Source organism: Schistocerca cancellata, chromosome 6, assembly GCF_023864275.1.
Source record: "Schistocerca cancellata isolate TAMUIC-IGC-003103 chromosome 6, iqSchCanc2.1, whole genome shotgun sequence".
In the NCBI taxonomy this organism is placed as follows: domain Eukaryota; kingdom Metazoa; phylum Arthropoda; class Insecta; order Orthoptera; family Acrididae; genus Schistocerca; species Schistocerca cancellata.
In genome coordinates, this window is record NC_064631.1 from 24,261,085 (window position 1) to 24,283,234 (window position 22,150).

General features: G+C 46.2%; 1 non-coding gene across 1 annotated transcript; it reads left to right on the forward strand.

The window, feature by feature from the left end:
• The first annotated feature begins 20,170 nt into the window (after positions 1–20,170).
• Trnas-cga (transfer RNA serine (anticodon CGA)) lies at positions 20,171–20,245 on the forward strand. The gene has a single exon. It is a non-coding gene; the product is annotated as a tRNA-Ser (tRNA).
• The last annotated feature ends 1,905 nt before the right edge of the window (positions 20,246–22,150 follow it).

The following is a 22,150-nucleotide window of genomic DNA, read 5'->3' on the forward strand; positions in this document are numbered from 1 at the left end:
CGTAAAATTTTAATTTGTATGTGAGATAAATATAAGCTAGCTGTGTCTTTGTTGTTGACGATTTTCTTTGTCTGTGTTGTTCAGAAGTGCAATGGAATGTTCCTTCGGACATGGATAGTACTTCTGAACAACACAGGCACGGAGTATCGGAACACATTATTTATATACCTGCTAGGTGTTGTATATCAATGTAAAAATATTGTTTCAAATGGTACCCACAGGAAAGCAAAACGTTGGGTTGCAGGCTACAGTGGTTATTGGTTTTATTAATATCGCGTCCAGAGTGAGCAAGTAATAAGAATGGAAAACACAAAAATTTAAGACTGCTTTTAGTTAATAACTCTCATACATGAATACCAACTGCTACGAATGTTGACAATCGATTGTGGACTTCTACAGTCACAACTAATAACTGATTAAAATTGTTGTTTTAGTAAAATAACTAATGAACCATTGCTCAAAACTTGGGTCTCATGTCCAGCTTTTTTCACGTTTTTCTTGTATTTCTAAATACTTCTTGTGGTGTCACCGCCAGATACCACACTTGCTAGGTGGTAGCCTTTAAATCGGCCGCGGTCCGTTAGTATACGTCGGACCCGCGTGTCGCCACTATCAGTGATTGCAGACTGAGCGCCGCCACACGGCAGGTCTAGAGAGACTTCCTAGCACTCGCCCGAGTGGTACAACCGATTTTGCTAACGATGGTTCACTGACAAAATACGCTCTCATTTGCCGAGACGATAGTTAGCATAGCATTCAGCTACGTTATTTGCTACGACCTAGCGAGGCACCATGTTCAATTACTATTGATATTGTGAATCATGTACAGTCAAGAGCGACGTTCACCAGTTATGGATTAAAGTTAAGTATTCCACCAGCTACGTCCGTTTTTTCTAAATTGTAATTTCCTTGTCCTGTTCTAGACCTCACGCCAGCCTGCGTGAGCTAAAACGCGTGCCTTTCGGCTTCCTCTAGTAACACGGTGTTGGCTCTCCTGCCAACCCACAACATTGGCGACGAGGCAACGCCGCGTTCTTATCGATATTGCCCTGATTTACTTGTGTAATGGCTTCGCCACCATCTCCAGATGTACTGACCGAATTTTATCGCTTACAGAATCAGCAGACGCAGACCTTACTGGATGTCCTTGGACAGCTTGTCCAGGGTCAACGTGCGATGCAAAACGATGCGGCAGCCGCCGCTCCACCGCTAACCAGCCACAACACGCAGTTGCACCAACTTGTCGTCCTTTTGGTGCTGCACTGGAAAGCTGGACGGAGTGGTCACGCCAATTTGGATTCCATCCTGCCGCCTACAGAATTCAAGGTAACGAGCGGCAGCCTTTTTTGTTGTCCTCCATAGGGGTGCACACATACCGTGTGATAGTCAAATTATTTCCCCGACGCGACGTAGCAACTCTGTCCTACGACGAAATTTTATCTGCATTAGATGCATATTTCAAAGAATCAGTCAATGTAGTTGCCAAACGGTATACCTTCTTTCATACAAAACGTACAGTAGGTCAGACTAATAGGGAGTGGGTTGCAACCTTGCAAGGCCTTACTAGGGATTGTGCTTTTGAGTGTCAATGTGGACTCCCTTATTCAGATACTATGGTATGTGATGCAATTGCACAGAATGTTTCTGATGTTTATATACAGGAACAGATTTTGAAACTAGTCAATCCCTCCCTTCAACAAGTGATGGACTTATTGGATCGGCAGGACACACTTGACTTTGCTCAGGAATCATTTGAAACTTCGCCACCCGTGTGTCAGGTTCACCGGCCCACCGGGCGAGCTGCACGGAACAGTAAACAGTCCTCGCGGCCGGCCGCGCCGCTGCCGCCAGGCTCTCAGCCACGTGTACCGTGCCGGCAAGCTAATGCAGTGCTAAAATCATGCCCGTGGTGTGCTACTAGACATTCGCGTGAGAATTGCCCGTCACGCCAGGCTATTTGCTTTTACTGTAATAAAAAACGACATGTTGAAAGTGTTTGCCAGAAAAAGTTCAGATCAGAAACTCAAAACCATGCCAGGCCCTTTGCTTCGCACCAGAATTGGAATTGAACCAAGGATACTCAGGCTCGCGATACTTTGCCCATGGAAATTCATATACGTAGTTCATTCCAGTCCGTCCAGTGCCACTCTCTCTAGCGGTGACTGTGTTCGTCCCACAAATAGTGTGCGTCGACGTCGCCGGAACTCCCGTCAAGTCGCAAGTGATTTTGTACCAGTGTCAGTTCACGTTGCAAGAGACAGTCGCTCTTGTTGTCAGCAGGACAATAAACTTTTTGTGGACTTGGACATTAACGACAAAGTGATACCATTCCAGCTCGATACCAGGGCTGCAGTTTCACTGATCAATCAAGACACTTACAAAACTGCTAGGCACACCTCCATTGCGTGCCGGAAATGTTAAGTACCTATTCAGGTCACGAGGTCCCTGTGTTAGGACAGTGCAGCCTTCTTGCAACATACAAGGGACAATCAAAACTTGTGTCATTTTACATCCTTCGTTCTTCTTCTGCAGTGAACTTGTTTGGTTTCGATTTATTTCAGTTGTTTAACTTGTCTATAGTAAATCAGGTCCTATCAGTGAACCAGACTGGGCCTTCAGACAGTGTTTCTCGTCTATGTGACGAATATGCAGACTTTTTGCACTGGGCCTCGGTTGCGCTAAGAACTATAAAGCACATTTGGAACTGAAAGTCAACGCGCAACCGAAATTTTTCAGAGTGCGCAATGTTCCCCACGCATTGCGTGATGAGGTCACAAAAACATTACACGATTTGGAATCACAAGGTGTAATTGAACGTGTGCAGGCTTCTCTCTGGGCATCACCTTTAGTAATTTTGCCAAAACCTTCGGGAAAACTGAGACTTTGTGTGGACTTCAAGACAACAGTGAATCCACAACTAGTGACTGCAACTTTTCCTTTACCCTGCCCGGAAGATCTTTTTGACAAACTGTGCCCGGGTAAATATTTTTCGAAGTTGGACCTAGCAGATGCGTACTTGCAAATACCAGTGGACGAAGAATCCCAGCGCGTTTTGGTGGTTAACACGCATCTTGGTTTGTATCGATTCAAACGACTGCCATTCGGGTGTGCATCCGCCCCTGCATTGTTTCAGCAATATCTACAAACTGTTTGTGCGTCGGTCCCTACTGCAGCAAACTATCTGGACGATATTGTGATCTCCGGAAAGACGGAAGAAGAACATTTAGCCAATCTCAGAACATTATTTCAGGTCTTGCGACAAAATGGTCTTCGCTTGCGGAAGGACAAATGTGTGTTTTTTGCTCGTGACTTACCCTACCTGGGACATGTACTCAATGCCCAAGGCATACATCCCACTCTCGAGCACCTCCGTGCCATGCAAGACTTGCCTTCGCCGCAGAATTTGAAGTAGCTACAGAGTGTGCTGGGAAAAATTAACTATTATCATCGCTATGTTCCACAGGCCTCTTCCATTTCAGCTCCGCTTCATCGCTTACGCCGTAAAGGTGTTCCGTTCGTCTGGACGACGGAATGCGAACGCGCCTTTCGCCAGTTGAAATCGGCGTTGCTTTCCAATACTTGCCTTACGCCATTCGATCCCCAGAAGCCCCTTTTGTTGATGGTGGATGCATCGGATTTCGGGATCGGTGCTGTGCTTGCGCACAAAGATGGTTCGCACGATCGCCCTATTGCCTTTGCGTCCAAATTGCTCTTGTCTGCACAAAGAAATTATTCACAGATCGAGAAAGAACCATTGGCTCTCGTATTTGGTTACAAAGTTTCATGATTTCTTGTATGGTCGTCACTTTACCATCATCACAGACCACAAACCTTTGACATCGCTTTTTCATCCGACCAAGCCTGTACCTCCACGTACAGCGCAGAAATTCATTCCCTGGTCTATTTTCCTCTCGCAGTACCGCTACGATATCTTGTATCGGTCCACTGCTAAGCACGGAAACGCCGATGCGTTGTCCTGTTTGCCTGTTGCTGAGGATAGAGCATTCGATTCCTCCGAATTTGCTTGCATGTTCATTGATTCGGAAACCGATGACGTGGTCGAATCGTTTCCGATTGATTTTCGTCGTGTAGCTACAGCCGCAGCTTCCGACCCTGTCCTTGCTACTGTTCTGCGTTTTGTTGCTACGCAATGGCCCTTGTGAAAGTCACGGATCGGGGATCCGTTGGTTCGCCGATTTTTTGCTCACCAGGAGAGACTTTTTGTACGACGTGGTGTTTTGCTATTGCGTTCAGATAATGATCAGTCCAGGGTCGTGGTCCCACGTTCGTTACAGTCCTCTGTCTTACAGCTTCTCCACCAAGGACATTGGGGTATAGTGAGAACGAAACAACTTGCTCGTCAGCACTGTACTTGGTTCGGAATCGATGCTGCGATTACGAATATGTGCTCTTCTTGCAGGGTGTGTGCTGAACAACAATCAGCACCACCGCGGAAATTCTTAGCATTGCCAAAAGCCACTTCCCCTTGGCAACGCTTACACATCGATTTTGCTGGTCCATTCTGGAATGCTCGATGGTTGGTTGTGGTAGATTCATTCAGTAATTTTTCTTTTGTTGTCCGTATGTCTTCCACGACGTCATCTGCCACCATCCAAGCGTTATCCACTATCTTTTGCATTGAAGGTCTTCACAGACTATTGTTTCCGACAATGACCCACAATTCATGTCCACAGAATTTCAGTCATTCTGCAAGGCCAATGGTATTCAACATCTGACTTCCGCACCGTTTTCGCCACAGTCAAACGGTGCCGCTGAACGATTGGTCAGGACTTTCAAGTCACAGATGTTGAAGTTGAAAGAGTCGCATTCTCGGGAGGACGCGTTATTGCTCTTTTTGTCCTCGTATCGCTCTCAGTCCCGAGATGGTCGCTCGCCGGCTGAGTTGCTCCGCGGTCACCCTCATCGAACCTTGATGTCTTTGCTACATCCGCCGCATCAGGTTCCTGTGCAGCGGCAGACACCTGTTTTTGCCCCAGGCGACATTGTCTACTAGCGCCACTATCGAGGTTCACGGCGTTGGCTCGAAGGGCACATTCTTTGCTGCCTTGGCCGCGCTATCTATCTGGTTTTGGGGGCCTCTGGTGAGGTGCGTCGGCATCTCAATCAGGTGCGCCTCTGTCGACGCACGGGATCTGCCGCTCCCCGTCTGCTTTCAGCAACGGTGCCGTTCGGTCAGCGCCCTGGGGACCCATCTACTGGCTCGCCTCAGCCCCAGGTGTTACCGACGCTGCCTTCCATTTTGCCCCATGGCGATGCGCCGCCGCCGCCGCCGCCGCCGCCGCCTGTTCTCCCGCCGGCGACGCCCGCAGTGGACGCGTCGCTGCAACCGCCGGGCACCTCCCTGGGTCACGCGCCGCCGATCGCTTCCCGTGACCAGTTGTCCTCCGACATAGAACTCTTGCCCGCTCCGGACCATATGTCGTCTTCGCCCGTCGGGTGCCCCGGCCCGATGGAGGTCGCCCCTTCAGCCCCTCCTGTCTCTCTGCGGGCGCATACACCGCATGTTGGCGTGCACCCTGGAGCAGGTTTTCAGGCGTTTCCTAGCTCCCCGCGGTCCGAATGGCAGAGTGCGGGTGGCACAGCCTCGCCTGTTGTTGGGCTCCCCACCTCGTCGCATACGTCAACATGGGGTCCTCCCACGGCGGGCAGAAGCCTTATGCCACAACCGTGCGCCGATTTGCGGGGGAGGAATGTGGTGTCACCGCCAGACACCACACTTGCTAGGTGGTAGCATTTAAATCGGCCGCGGTCCGTTAGTATACGTCGGACCCGCGTGTCGCCACTATCAGTGATTGCAGACCGAGCGCCGCCACACGGCAGGTCTAGAGAGACTTCCTAGCACTCGCCCGAATGGTACAACCGATTTTGCTAACGATGGTTCACTGACAAAATACGCTCTCATTTGCCGAGACGATAGTTAGCATAGCCTTCAGCTACGTCATTTGCTACGACCTAGCAAGGCGCCATGTTCAATTACTATTGATATTGTGAATCATGTACAGTCAAGAGCGACGTTCACCAGTTATGGATTAAAGTTAAGTATTCCACCAGCTACGTCCGTTTTTTCTAAATTGTAATTTCCTTGTCCTGTTCCAGACCTCACGCCAGCCTGCATGAGCTAAAACGCGTGCCTTTCGGCTTCCTCTAATAACACGGTGTTGGCTCTCCTGCCAACCCACAACACTTCTTACTGTGTTTATACCATTACAAAGACAAACACATATCTGATATTAATAACACAGAGGAATCACAAAAATTATGAAGAAATATCTGTCGTCATTCACGGTCTTTTTCTGTAATATTGAAATATTTGAGCTGTAAGAAAACAACTACAGGATGGTTATAATTAAACTTTCACTATTTGAGAGGGCCCTCATGAAAAACGACTGACTGTAGGACAATGAAACTTAGAGGGAACTTTAGTAAGGACACACGTAAGAGAACGAAATAACCATTGAAAAAAAAAACACTTTAATATCCAGATGAGAGCATAACACCTATCAATTGCTTGCTATTGTTTACCTTACAGCTTATAAACGTTACTCTGTGTGATGGCTGCTCGTATCCATGATATCACGGATACCATTTCATAATTGTTCGCAGCACTTTTCCAACGGTGGACCGTGAAATGTTCAGCTGTCGCGATAGAGCTCGTGCACTGCTTGAAAATTGGACTTAATGGTCAGCATTCTTAGCCATGACAACAGTAACTTCTTTACCAATTTGAGCCCCCTCCCCCCTGTGCAGGTCCGGGGGTTAGAATAGGCCCAAGGTATTCCTGCCTGTCATATAGTACGAGGCGACTAAAAGGAGTTTCACACGTTTCGGCCTTTATGTGATGGTCTCCTGTTGGGTTTGACCTCCATTCTTCAAAATTTTTCCGAAGGGCGAGCCAATTGTGGAAGGGTGCCTTACAAGGTGCATTGTGTCCATCGTGCATTGAGATCTATAGCTGACTTTCTCATTGTCGCATTGCAGTCCTGCCCATTATCCATCTCTTGGGTGAGGACACCATCCTGGGTGCGTTTTCGACCATGCACTATGCATTGTCGATTTCTGCGTCGACGATGACCATGGACTTCTTTGCACCTAATATCCATCACGGTAGCCATTCCTTATGTGGTGGGGCTGCCATTTACCCTGCTGGTTGTAGCCCCCTGACCACACAGGGATAGCTCTGCTGATGCCTGCGCCGTTAACTCCCAACGTATGCCAAGGGTTAGGTGGCCATCCCCCTGGGGCATCGGGACTCATTGCAACGGCCATCCTGCCAGGTGGCCTTTGCTGCCCAGAAGTATGACCCCAAATTGTTCCCCTCCCTGGCCACACCATGGGAGGAACGTCAGGCTAAGGATGGCGGCGAATCTTTTCGCCCCAGTACCTTGTATGTTCGAGAGCTGATGGGGAATGTTTCATGATGATGAAGCCTCTGTTTTTTATTGAGGATTTAGAGGACAAGTTTGTGGAGGAGGAGCTTGTCCAAAATGAGATCTGGGTAAGTCTTGACCAACACAGCATCCTCTGCCCAGTCACGGGAGTTACTCGCTTGTGACAAGCTGGGGGATGTTTCTGTAACCATCACATCCCATAAGAGCTTAAATATGGTCCAGGGTATCACATTTATCAGAGACCTTCTTTTGCAGTACGATGATGAGCTGTGCGCCAATTTAGAGCGGCGAGGTGTACATTTCGTCCGGCGTGTCCACCAGGGTCTGAAGGATAATCAGGTAGCCACCGGTGCCTTCATCTTGGCCTTTGAGGGTGATACATTGCCTGAGAAGATCAAAGTGATGGTCTACCGCTGTAATGTAAAGCCCTGTATCCCTCCCCTGATGAGATGCTTTAAGTGCTGGAAGTTCGACCATATGTCTTCCCGCTGTACTTCCAGCGTCACATGTTGAGATTGCAGATGTCCATCATATCCCAATACTCCACGTGTCCTGCCTCCCATCTGTGTCAACTTTCGGAGAGCACCATTCACCTTGCTCGCCTGACTGCAGGATTCTCCAGAAAGAAAGGAAAATCATGGAGTAAAAGACCCTGGACAGACTGACCTACACTCAGGCTAAGAGAAAATTTGAACGCCTACATCCTGTGCGTATAACATCATCTTACGCCGCCACTACAACAGTTCTGGCACCATCAGCTCCGCCGACCCAGGTCACCTCTCAGAGTGGGAAGACTACAGCTACCCCTTTGATGGTGGGAGGCATTTCCCTCCCTGTTGCTCCTGCACCACCTACTTTGGGAGCGACAACCCCCCCCCCCTCTCTCCCCAACCATCGGGGATGCCCATCCCCACTTGTAAGCAGGAGAAGCGTAAGTCTTATTTGGCTTCTATCGCTAGGAAGGGGTCCCTTGGGTCACTCCCTTCCCAGGTTTCTGCTAGTGGGAAAGACGACACCTGCCAGTGGCTGAAGAGCTCAAAAGCAGCTGGTCATAGGGCTTCATGCTCATCCTTAGTCGCGGAGACTGAGCCAGTGAAGTCCTCCCAGCCAGGGAAATCCTAGGAGCAGCGAGAGAAATCCAAAAAGAAAACCCTAAAGATCAAGGAAATTGCGGTGGCACCAACACCACCGCTACCTACAAGCTTTGCGGCTGAGGATGGGGTGGAGATTTTGGCGTCCTCTGAGGACCTAGATCTCGCCAGACCCTCAGACACAATGGATATAGACTGCTCCGGCAATAAGTCGGTGGTAGCAGGAGACCCTGAGACGTAAACTGCCTATTGAATGTTCCATGCCTTCCCAGTATCACGATGTCGTCATCTTCCAGTGGAATTGCGGCGGTTTTTTCCACTATCTGGCTGAACTACGGCAACTGTTAAGCTTTACACCTGCTATCTGCATTGCCCTCCAGGAAACCTGGTTCCCGGCAATGCGAACCCCTGCCCTCCATGGCTATAAGGGATATTACAGGAAGCGTATCAACTAGAACAAGTGTCAGGTGGAGTTTGTGTTTATGTCCTAAACTCGGTCTGTAGTGAACCTGTGCCTCTTCAAACCCCTGTTGAAGCTGTGGCAGTCAGAATAAGGACGACGCAGGAAATAACTGTCTGCAATGTATATCTTCCTCCAGATGGTGCAGTACCCTTGAATCTATTAGCTGCACTGATCGATCAACTCCCTAAACCTTTACTTTTGGGAGATTTTAACGCCCATAACCCCTTGTGGGGTGGCGCTGTGCTTACTGGGCGAGGCAGAGATTTCGAAACTTCACTCAGTTCGACCTCTACCTCTTAAATACTGGGGCCACCACACATTTCAGTGTGGCTCATGGCAGTTACTCGGCCATTGATTTATCAGTTTGCAGCCCAGGACTTCTCCCATCTATCCACTGGAGCGCACATGACGACCTGTGTGGTAGTGACCACTTCCCCCATCTTCCTGTCATTTCCCCAGTGTGAGGCGCATGTACGCCTGCCCAAATGGGCTTTAAAGAAGGCGAAATGGGAAACTTTCACCTCTGCTGTCACCGCTGAATCTCCCCCACACGGTAACATCGATGTTATGGTTGAGCAGGTGACTAGCACAATTGTTTCTGCGGCAGAAAACGCGATCCCTCGCTCTTAAGGGGACTGCAGGTGTAAGACAGTCCCTTGATGGTCACCGGAAGTCGCTGAGGCAATTAAGGAGCGTCGGCGAGCTCTACAGCGGCGTAAGCGGCATCCTTTCCTGGAGCACCTCATAGCCTTCAAATGGCTCCATGCCCGTGTTTGCTACCTTATCAAACAACGGAAGAAGGAGTGTTGGGAGAGATACGTCTCCACCATTGGGTACGACACGTCACCTTCCCAAGTCTGGGCAAAGATCAGACGTCTTTTCAAGTACTAGGCCCCAACAGCTGTCCCTTGTGTTACCATAAATGGAGAGTTATGTACTGATGGAAACGCGATTGCCGAGCACTTTGCCGAGCACTTTCCTCAAGCCTCTGCATCAGAGAATTACCTCCCAGCCTTTCGCACACTCAGACGGCGGCTAGAAGGGAACGTGCTCTCATTCACTACATGCTGCAGTGAATCCTACAACGCCCCATTTACAGAGTGGATGCTCCTCAGTGCCATTACACATTGCCCCGACACAGCTCCTGGGCCTGATCGCATCCACAGCCAGATTATTAAACATCTCTCACCTGACTACAAGCGACATCTTCTCGTCATCTTCAACTGGATCTGGTGCGATAGCGTCTTTCCATCGCAATGGCGGGAGAGCACCATCATTCCGGTGCTGAAACCCTGTAAAAACCCTCTTGATGTGGATAGCTATTGGCCCATCAGCCTCACCAACGTTGTTTGTAAGCTGCTGGAATGTATGGTATGTCAGCAGTTGGGTTTGGTTCTGGAGTCACGTGGCTGTCAGGGTGGCTTCCGCCAAGGCCGCTCTACGACTGATAATATTGTGTCCAGTCGAGTCTGCTATCTGAACAGCCTTTTCCAGACAGCACCTGATTGCAGTCCTTTTTGACTTACGTATAGCATACAAGCATACGACACGACTTGGCGACATCATACCCTTGCCACATTGTATGAGTGGGTCTCCGGGGACCACTCCCGATTTTTGTCCAAAACTTCCTGTCGCTTTGTACTTTCCGTGTCCAAGTTGGTGCCTCCCATAGTTCCTCCCATATCCAGGAGAATGGAGTCCCGCAGGGCTCTGTATTGAGTGTGTGTCTATTTTTAGTGGCCATTAACGGTCTAGCAGCAGCTGTTGGGCTCTCTGTCCCACCTTCTCTGTGTGCAGACGACTCCTGCATTTCGTACTGCTGCTCCAGTACTGTTGTTGTTGAGCTGCGCCTCCAGGGAGCCATCCAAAAGGCGTAGTAATGGGCCCTAGCCCACGGCTTCCAGTTTTCAGCAGCAAAGTCGTGTGTCATGCACTTCTGTCTGCGTCGTACCGCTCATCTGGAATCCGCACTTTACCTTAATGACGTTCCACTCACTGTAGTGGAGACATATCAATTCCTAGGACTGCTTTTCGACGCTCGATTGACTTGGCTCCCTCATCTTCGTGAGCTTAAGCAGAAGTGCTGGCAGCACCTCAATGCCCTCCATTGCCTGAGCAACACCAATTCGGGTGCAGCTGCTGCAGCTCTACAGAGCCCTTGTCCAATCGAAAATTGACTATGGGAGTGTGGTTTATAATTCGACAGCACCTTCAGTATTGCATTTACTCGACCCTGTGTACCACTGTGGGGTTCGATTAGCGACAGGAGCTTTTAGGACGAGTCCGGTGACCAGTGTACTGGTGGAGGCTGGTGTCCCTCAACAGCAGATCAGACGTGCGCAACTGCTCGCCAGTTCCCCTGAGCATTCGAATTACCGTCTCCTTTTCACGCCCGTGGTAGTCCATCTCCCACATCGGCGGCCCAGATCGGGGCTAACGATTGCGGTTCGCATGCGGTGCCTTCTCTCTGAACTGGAGTTCTTCCCTTGACCACCTCTACTTGCGGTCCGTTCACGTACGTCTCCATGGTGTACGCCTCGGCCGCAGCTTCCTCTGGACCTTTTGCATGGTCCTAACCCCGTTGCTCTCCGCTATCACATCCTCTCGATGCTTAACGTGTTCCGGGACTCTGAAGTGGTTTACACTGACGGCTCAATGGTTGATGGTCACATTGACTTCGTATATATTCATGGAGGACATATTGAGCAGCACTCCTTGCCAGTTGGCTGCAGTGTTTTCACTACAGAGCTAGCAGCCACATCTGGTGCTCTCGAGTACATCCACTCATGCCCTGGCGAGCCATTTCTCCTGTGTACTGACTCACTGAGCAGCCTACAAGCTATCGACCTGTGCTATTCTCGCCACCCTCTGGTAGCGTCCATTCAGGAGTCCATCTATGCCCTGGATCAGTCCCGCCGTTCCGTAGTGTTTGTGTGGACCTCAGGACCTGTCAGAATCCCCGGCAACGAACTTGCCGATAGGCTGGCCAAACAGGCGACGCGGAAACCGCTTCTGGAGATAGGCGTCTCTGAAGCTGACCTGCGTCCTGTCTTACACCGCAGGGTTTTTCGGCTTTGGGAGACGGAATGGCATAATAGCACACACAGCAAACTGCGTGTCATTAAGGAGTCTATGAATGTGTGGAATTCTTCCATGCAGGCCTCTCGCAGGGAATCAGTTGTCCTCTGCCGGCTCCGCATTGGCCATACGTGGCTAACGCACGGATATCTACTGTGTCACGAGGACCCACCTCAGTGTTGCTGTGGCTCCCAAATGACAGTCATCCACCTCTTGCTGGACTGCCCACTTTTAGCCGCTCTGCGGCAGACTTTTAATTTTCCCATCACCCTGCCTTCGGCGTTGGGCGACAATGCCTCCACAGCAACTTCAGTTTTACGTTTTATCTGTGAGAGTGGGTTTTATACTTCTATGTAGGTTTTAGCGCATGTCCTTTGTCCCTCTGTGCTTTTAGGGTGGAGGTTTTAAAGTGTTGCAGAATGGCTGGATTTCCCTTTATGTTCTCGTGGTTGGCCAGCCACTGTAATCTGCTTTCATGTTTTACTCTCTTCTGTTTCTAGCGTCTCTCTTTTGTTTTCTTGTCCTCTTTTGTTCCTTTTAGTGTTCATTGCCTTCCCTTCGTTTTCGTGGCCTTTCCTTTCTTTCCGTTTTGTGTTATGTTTTCGTCCGTTTTATTCTCACACTTGCGGCATTGTTTTATTAGGAACAAGGGACCGATGACGTCTCCCGCCTTTAAACCAACCAACCAATTTGAGGCGCAACTGACCTTCTGCCTCTCTGAGGAGCAATTCCTATATCGCCAGTTAATTCGAGCTTCCGAATCATGTCTTCAACCTCGGTGTAGAAAGAGGAACTCTCCATTTCCTTACAATGCGTCGATACTCTCGAAGAGCAGCAGCACTATTGCCGTTGTTTTGATAAAATAGCTTTACGAGTAAAGCCGTTCTCACGTTCTCCAGACCCCTGTTGACTGACTGTAACTGTAATGCAAACAGATGCTTGTGTTTCAACCCTACGTCGCCGTGCCGGTTGTTTGTCGAGACACCCGCCTCTGTCGCAGTCTGTTCTAAATTGACTTCACCGCAGTAGGTACCGGGAGGACACTGTGTGACGAGGGTTTTGGTCAATGGTGGAGCCCAGTGTTCTTCACTTGGCATTGCTCGCTTGGCATTGCCAGACGTGAAGGAAGTGTTATGGTGAATGTTGTAATTTGCTTGACGTGAGATTAGATTAGATATACTTTCATTCCAATTGATCTGTAGTGAGGAGGTCCTCCAGGATGTAGAACATATCAGAAAAATAATAATACACGACAAATATTTACAACTAAAACAAATAAGCTAATGTACCTTCCTCAGGTCCCAAGTGGAATGGTTGTTTCTTTTTTTCTTTTCTTTTTTAATGAACACTATATAAAAAGGATCATTTTACAATACTCATTCACTAAGATCGCATTAATGCACTGAATTTAAAATTAATTTTTTTTATTTATAGGGTTATAAACATATAATAGTACTATTACAGTAGTTATTTACAATGAACACCTTACTGCAGTGAAATGGTGCAGAAGTTAGATTGTACTTCACACACACACACACACACACACACACACACACACACACACACACAAATCAGTTGGTTCTACTGAGAAATTCATCAATGGAGTAGAAGGAGGTCGCCACCAATAAATTGTTTAGGCTTCTCTTAAACTTCTCTCTTGAACTTCGAGTCCTTTCCAAGAAGCAGGCATTTATTTGACGTGAGAAGTAAAATCAGAGATACCGAGTAACCTTTAAGAAATAAAATGTCTTGATCAGTATTCAGATTTTCGACTTTCTTCTTCTTAATGGTAGACGTATTACGAGAAAAATATAAAAAAAAGATTTACGTGATTCGTATGCTGATCTGTTGGATTTAGAAATCTTCACCTATTCTAGTCTGTCGATGCTGATGTAGGGACATCCTTGATCGGTGCCAGGTATCAATTAGAACACTGAAATTAAAACCACAGTTTCTCGTGAGCGTTCAGAGGATGGCATCTGTCACTTCTGCATAAATAATATGGTCTACCAAAAGTTCGTAAGTTGGATACCGTGTATATATATATATATATATATATATATATATATATATATATATATATATCCCTTCTTACAAGGAGTGGGTGCCAAATTTTCCTCACTTATCGATATACTTCCAAGATACCGTCTTTGACATAAATGTGGTCGCCACAGCGATTATGCAGAACGTTTATCGAAGATGGTTATAAATTTTACCAGCCCCTCAAAATCCTGTTCTGCAGTCTGTACAACTTGGCAAAAGTGTGGAGTTCGCAAGTATCTGGAGACAGTATTGTCTTCTACTCGAGCTATTTTGCTGCCGTATCTACTCGTGGTTTGGTGGTCTGCATTTCGGTGTGAATGCATGGAGGGCCAGGGTGAAAAAAACCAGGTACGTCACTTTTTTTCCAATTTGAGTTCTTACTACAGCTCGATTCAGACTGATCATCCGCATCTGTTGAGAGGCTATAAATGAATTCAAAACAACCAAGCGAGTTCAGAGATATTACCATTCAAGGTTTTCTTTAAGGGGAAAGGACGAGGCAAGTCAATGTTTCAGGGGAAAGAAATAGGCAAGTCAGTAGTGATTCATCCGGCCACGAGAGGGCAGAACAAACAAGAGTTCTGACGCAATTTCTTCCCGCACCAAACTGGAGGCAAAAGAAGTATCCCTGGCAATTGCAGCACCCAATGATGTTTACTTTAAGCGCTCACTTTCGACATATTCGTTCCATATCCACTTTCTTGCAACAGGCGAATCCTATTTTTAAGTTTATTCTGAATGCATGGCGAAAAAGGGCAAAAATGAAGTGATGTCATTCCCTTCTCACTTCATTAATCATGTCTTGGGTGAGGACACTGAAGAGCTCTATATATATTTTATCTTTGTGCTGGTGGTCAAAATAAAAACTTTGCTGTCTTCTGCTTCATTCATTACCTAACTCTCAATCAAATTAGTTGCCTGAAGAGGATCAAAACCACGTTTCCTGTGCATCACCATTCTATTTAGTGTGAGATGAAACGTTGGATTATTGAACGCAAAGGTACTAATGGAAACACCTGAAGATCTCTAGAAATAGTGTTGGGCTGGGAATTGTTGGAGTCAAGGTACGCTGCAGAATGCCCTTTTAAAGCATAGTCTGTTACGATAGTATAATCTAAATCAAGTCACTGCCCTATGCTGAAATATGAAATGAATTACCACGAATAAATACAAACTGGCATCATAAGGAGATTGTGACAATGTCAATCAATGAATGAGCTCTTTGAACTGTCCGTATCTGCATACAGGGATATATTTTACTTCAGAATTCCCTACTTGTCTAGTGCACAGTAGGTTTGCAGACATTTACTGTTTACTGTAATTTAACTCGAACAATACCATTCTTTATTTTAGACCTCCATCCAATTTCTAGGCTAAAATATAAAGATTTGCGAACCTGATCAAGTTTTGAAATCCTGATGCTGTGATGTTCTTTAGACTCCCCCGCCCCCAGTTCTCTGACTGGTTTGATGCGGTCCTCTCCTGTGCTAACCTCTTCATCTCAGAGTAGCACTTGCAACCTACGTCGTCAATTATTTGCTGGATGTATTCCAATCTCTGTCTTCCTCTACAGTTTTTGCCCTCTACAGTTTCCTCTAGTACCATGGAAGTCATTCCCTCATGTCTTAACTGATGTCCTACCATTCTGTCCCTTCTCCTTATCAGTGTTTTCCACATGTTCCTTTCCTCTTCGATTCTGCGCAGAATCTCCTTATTCCTTACATTATCAGTCCACGTAATTTTCAACAATCATCTGTAGCATCACATCTCAAATGCTTCGATTCTCTTCTGTTCCGGTTTTCCCACAGTCCATGTTTCACTACCATACAATGCTGTACTCCAGATGCACATTCTCAGAAATTTCTTCCCCAGATTGAAGCCGATATTTGATATTAATAGACTTCTCTTGGCCAGGAATGCCCTTTTTGCCACCGATAGCTTGCTTTTGATGTCCTCCTTGCTCCGTCCTTCATTGGTTATTTTACTGCCTAGGTAGCAGAATTCCTTAACTTCATCTACTTCGTGACCATCAATCCTGATGTTAAGTTTCTCGCTGTTCTCATTTCTGCTACTTCTCATTACCTTCGTCTTTCTTCGATTTACTCTCAATCCGTACTCTGAACTCATTAGACTGTTCATTCCGTTCAGCAGAACATGTAATTCTTCTTCACTTTCACTCAAGATAGCATTGTGATCAGCGAATTTTAATTTCACTCCTGACCCTTTCTTTTATTTCCATCATTGCTTCCCCATTGTACAGATTTAACAGTAGGGTCGAAAAGTTGCATCCTTGTCGTACACCCTTTTTCATATGAGCACTTCGTTCTTGGTCGTCCACACTTATTATTCTCTCTTGGTTCTTGTACATATTGTATATGACCCGTCTCTCCCTATAGCTTACCCCTGCTTTTTTCAGAATTTCGAACATCTTGCACCATTTTACATGGTCGAAAGCTTTCTCCAGGTCGACAATTCTTGATTTTTCTTTAGCCTTGCTTCCATTATTAGCCGTAACGTCAGAACTGCCCCTCTCGTCCCTTTACTTTTCCTAAAGCCAAACTGATCGTCACCTAGCGCATTCTCAATTTTCTTTTCCGTTCTTCTGTATATTATTCTTGTAAGCAGCTTCGATGCATGAGCTGTTAAGCTGATTGTGCGATAATTCTCGCACTTGTCAGCTCTTGCCGTCTTCGGAATTGTGTGGATGATGCTTCTCCGAAAGTCAGATGGTATATCGCCAGACTCATATATTCTACACACCAACGTGAATAGTTGTTTTCTTGCCACTTCCCCCAATGATTTTAGAAATTCTTTTAAATTCTGATTCTAATACTGGATCCCCTATCTCTTCTAAATCGACTCCTTTTTGTTCTTCTACCACATCATTACAGGCTCTCAATGTATTCTTTCCACCTATCTGCTCTCTCCTCTGCATTTAACAGTGGAATTCCCGTCGCACTCTTACTGTTATCACTCTTGCTTTTAATGTCACCAGAGGTTGTTTTGACTTTCCTGTATGCTGAGTCTGTCCTTCTGACAATCATTTCTTTTTCATTGTCTTCACATTTTTCCTGCAGACATTTCATTTTAGCTTCCCTGCACTTCCTATTTATTTCATTCCTCAGCGACTTGTATTTCTATAATCCTCAGTTTCCCGGAACATTTTTCATCATTCAATTGAAGTATTTCTTCTGTTACCCATAGTTTCTTCGCAGTTACCTTCTTTGTACCTATGTTTCCTTCCCAACTTCTGTGAAGGCCCTTTTTAGAGATGTCCATTCCTCTTCAACTGTATTGCCTACTGAGCTATTCCCTATTGATGTATCTATAGCCTTAGAGAACATCAACTGTATCTCGTCATTCCTTAGTACTTCCGTATCCCACTTCTTTGCGTTTTGATTCTTCCTGACTAATGTCTTAAACTTCAGCCTACTCTTCATCACTACTGTATTGTGATCTGCATCTATTTCTGTTCCTGGGTACACCTTACAATCCAGTATCTGATTTCGGAATCTCTGTCTCATGATGTAATTTAACTGAAATCTTCCTGTATAACCCGGCCTTTTCCACGTATACCTCCTGTGATTCTTGAACAGAACAGAATATTCACTATTAGTAACTGAAACTTGTTACAGGACTCAATTAGTCTTTCTCCGCTCTCATTCCTTGTCCCAATCCCACATTCTCCTGTAAACTTTCTTTCTACTCCTTCCCATACAACTCCATTCCTGTTCCCCATGACCATTAGATTTTCATCCCCCTTTACACACTGTATTACCCTTTCAATATACTCATACACTTCCTCTATCTCTTCATCTTCAACTTGCGACGTCGGCATGTACACCTGAACTATCGTGTGCGGTGTTGGTTTGCTGTCGATTCTGATAAGAACAACCCTGTCACTGAACCATTCACAGTAACACACTCTCTGCCCTACCTTCCTATTCATAAAGAATCCTACTCCCGTTATATCATTTTCCGCTGCTGTTGATATTACCCTATACGCATCTGATCATAAATCCTTGTCTTCTTTCCACTTCACTTCACTGACCTCTACTATATCTAGATTGAGCCTTTGCATTTCCCTTTTCAGATTTTCTAGTTTACCTACCACGTTCAAACTTCTGACATTCCACACCCCAACTTGTAGAACATTATCCTTTCGTTAATTATTCAATCTTTTTCTCATGGTAATCTCCCCCTTGGCAGTCCCCTCCTGGAGATTTGAATGGGGACTATTCTGGGATATTTTGCCAATGGAGAGATCATCATGACACTTCTTCAATTACAGGCCACATGTCCTGCGGATACACTTTATGCGTCTTTAATGCAGTGGTTTCCATCGCCTTCTGCATCGTCATGCCGTTGATCATTGCTGATTCTTCCGCCTTTAGGGGCAGTTTCCCACCCCTAGGTCAAGAATGTGCCCTGAACCTCTGACCACGCCTCCGCCCTCTTTCAAAAGGCCGTTGGCAGAATGAGGAACCCTGGACTGAAGAGGTTTTGATTATGAATCAAAGACACTACCCCTAGACCACGGGTTGTTATTTAGATATTCTAAAGCATTAATCCCAAACTGGCTTACTCCGGAGAAAAATGGCCACCAGGTGCAAATCTGGCGCTGTCAATACAAGAAAGACTTATACAAATTCTTCCTTATGTTTCTGGTTAGGAACAGGATGTGGGCAGAAAAGGTAACACAAGTGAGAAAGGCATTGTGTTGATTTTATTATTAACCGCCACTTACGAAATTTGTTCAGTATGCGCACTGGAGGCTTCAATGTGATGCTGTACACCACCAGATTTGCACCTGGTGGCCAAAATTATAACTAATTTTTTCCAGCGTAAATTGAATTGAACTAAATTGAATTTTATTTGATCCTGTAGGATTACTTGGTGTACAGTGAACGTACATGTAATATAGGACATGTCAAAAGTACCAAAACCTCCATTATTAAGTATTTCCTAACTATTCTAAGATCATTGATTATAATTAATAACATTTACAAATTTAATGTGAGCAGTACTCATCAACGCTGTAAAATTCCTTTTCTACCAGATAGTCTTTGAGGTTCTTTGAAAATTTGGTGTCATGTACGTTGTCACGCAGGTTTTTTAGGCAGACTTCTTTGTAATTTGATACCTGAGTACTGGGGTCCTTTCTCAAACGTTGTCAATTGGTGGGGTATGCTTCGTATGTTATTCTTCCTCCGTTTGTTGTGGCTGTGTACACTAGCATTTGTAGTCCACTCTGCACTATCTTATGGGACATATAGTATAGTTTTCTATAAGGAGGAAAAAGTTAAGATCCATAGTCGTTTAAAGCAGTTTCTGCATGTTTCAGAAGTCTTTCTTCTTAATATGACTCCGAGTGCTTTTTTTTTGTAATATGAACACCCTTTTCATTTCTTGAATGTTTGAGTTTCCCCACATTACGACTCCAAACTGCAGGTACGGTTCAAAGAGTCCATGGTATACTGTGCACAGAAGCTGTTTCTCTGCATACTGTGCTTGCTGCCTCATTATAAATATGATGGAGCTGAGTTTCTTAGAGATGGAATTAATTTTCACAGTAATACCTAAGAATATGGTGGAGTCCAATTCATCTAGACTCGTTTGATCCACCTCTACGCCCATGTGCACAGGGTTCTCTTTATTTCTGAACATTGCATACATAGTCTTTTTTAGGTTTATAACAACGTTTCTGCATTAAGGCATTAGCATATCTATAAAGTTCTTTTCCGTACAATAATTACAACCCACACAGGACCTCTGTGTGTAGTCACATTTTAATTATAGCTACCGGAAACATTGACATAATCACAGTTCAAACATTAAAAACGCTTTTTCTTGTTTCATAAAAACTGATTTATTTGGTTCTATCTTGTGACCCTACAGATGATGCTGATGGTTCGAACCCACTCCTGCTTCAATGCTTTTGCTAAAAATATCAGTGTGACAGGCAAGTGCTCTACCAACTGAGCTACCCGAGCACGACTCACGCCCCGTCCTCACAGCTTTACTTCTGCCAGTACCTCGCCTCCTACCTTCCAAACTTTACAGAAGCTCTCCTGGGGCGTGAGTCGTGCTCGGGTAGCTCAGTTGGTAGAGCACTTGCCCGCGAAAGGCAAAGGTCCCGAGTTCGAGTCTCGGTCCGGCACACAGTTTTAATCTGCCAGGAAATTTCATATCAGCGCACACTCCGCTGCAGAGTGAAAATCTCATTCTGGAAACATCCCCAAGGCTGTGGCTAAGCCATGTCCCCGCAATATCCTTTCTTTCAGGAGTGCTAGTTCTGCAAGGTTCGCAGGAGAGCTTCTGTAAAGTTTGGAAGGTAGGAGACGAGGTACTGGCAGAAGTAAAGCTGTGAGAACGGGGCGTGAATCGTGTTCGCGTAGCTCAGTTGGTAGAGCACTTGCCCGCGGAAGGCAAAGGTCCCGAGTTCGAGTCTCGGTCCGGCACACAGTTTTAATCTGCCAGGAAGTTTCATATCAGCGCAGCATTGAATTCGCAAATAGCAGTGGCTTGGGGTCACTGGAAAGCAAGCTGCAGGATCTATGTCTTGTAGCTGAAATAACTGATTTGTAACAATTCGTTGTGTCACTGCTGATGCAGACTCAGTATGACGCGCCAGAGCCAATCGGCGAATACGATGGACTTCTCTTTCGGCAGTGCCACGTGACCGTCCGGAGCCCGGTCTTCTTATGAGTGCACACTCTGGTGATCACCGCTGCCAGCAACCGTGCACAGTCGCTACATTCCTGCCGAGTCTTCGTGCAATATCGCGGAAGGAAGATCCAACCTCTCGTAATTCTGTTACGTGATCTCGTTCAAACTCAATGAGTTATTTATAATGGCGTCTTTGTCGCCTGAAAGGCATTCTTGATTAGCAACAATTAACTATGTCCAAACTCAAAGGTAACTGACGATCACGGCCGTTTCGGCGTGCGTTTAAAGCAAACCTGATTTGCATTCTCATAATGGTGCTACTATACCCGGATCAGAACACTAGCTGCTACCACAGCAACAACCAATCACAGAACGCGGTCGGCCGCGCCTCCTGTGCCGTCAATCGTTGTCATGTCCGCCATCGTAGCGTAGCGGTAGCGTTACCGCCTACCACGCAGGGGGCCCGGGTTCGATTCCCGACAGGGGACTGGGTGATGTGTGTGTCCTTCATCATCATTGACTCGCAAGTCGACGAAGTGGTGTCAACTTAAAATGACTTGCAATTCAGCGGCTGAACTCCCCGAATGAGGGCCCTCCCGGCCAACAATGCCATACGATCATTTCATTTTCGGTCGTTGTCATATCTCTCTGCTACTGCAGGTAGCGACTACTGTAGCCAGTTGCAGACGACGCTCGAGGCGTAAATAGTTGTGGTTCGTTTCCGTGTGCGCTTTGTTTCTCTGCGGGGAAATTGCTACAGAATGTCTGAAGCGTGTAGGAAGTGTGCACTAAAGTGTGGCTGATAAACGGAAAGATCAGCGATGTATTCATGTTTTGCGTGATCAGACACGTGAGTTCGTGTGTTAGATGCGAAAATACTTCGAGAAAGAGAGGAAAATACTTCGAGAAAGAGAGGGACAATGGTGCAAGTCTATTGCCTCTAACAAAGGTAATCGAAAGAACTGGAGATGCCTTGAAGATGTGCAAAAATACTGACGTAAAAATTTGTAAGGAGAAATACTGTGCAGAAGGAGAAGAGCCTGGTTCACCAAACTGCGGACACCTGAAAAGAAGAGGAGGACAGAACCACGTGTAAGAAACTTGGACTCTTTTCAAGAAGATGCTGTTCGTCGTGACATATATGGATATTACGGGAGGAAACAGCATCCAGCTATTAAAAAACCGTGCGTTACTCATCACGATGGAGAGAGGTGACATCGTAGCGTGGCGTTGCCGATTTTTAAGACAGTAGTTAAAGTGACGTATGAAGACATTGTGTGGCTCTACAAACGTGGAAAAAGCGTCATTATGTCAGAAAAACTGGACAGATGATAGTATATCTGGAATTTCTGCTATTCCAGTCGAAAATGGCGTAGGAATTATTCTCTTGCATGCTG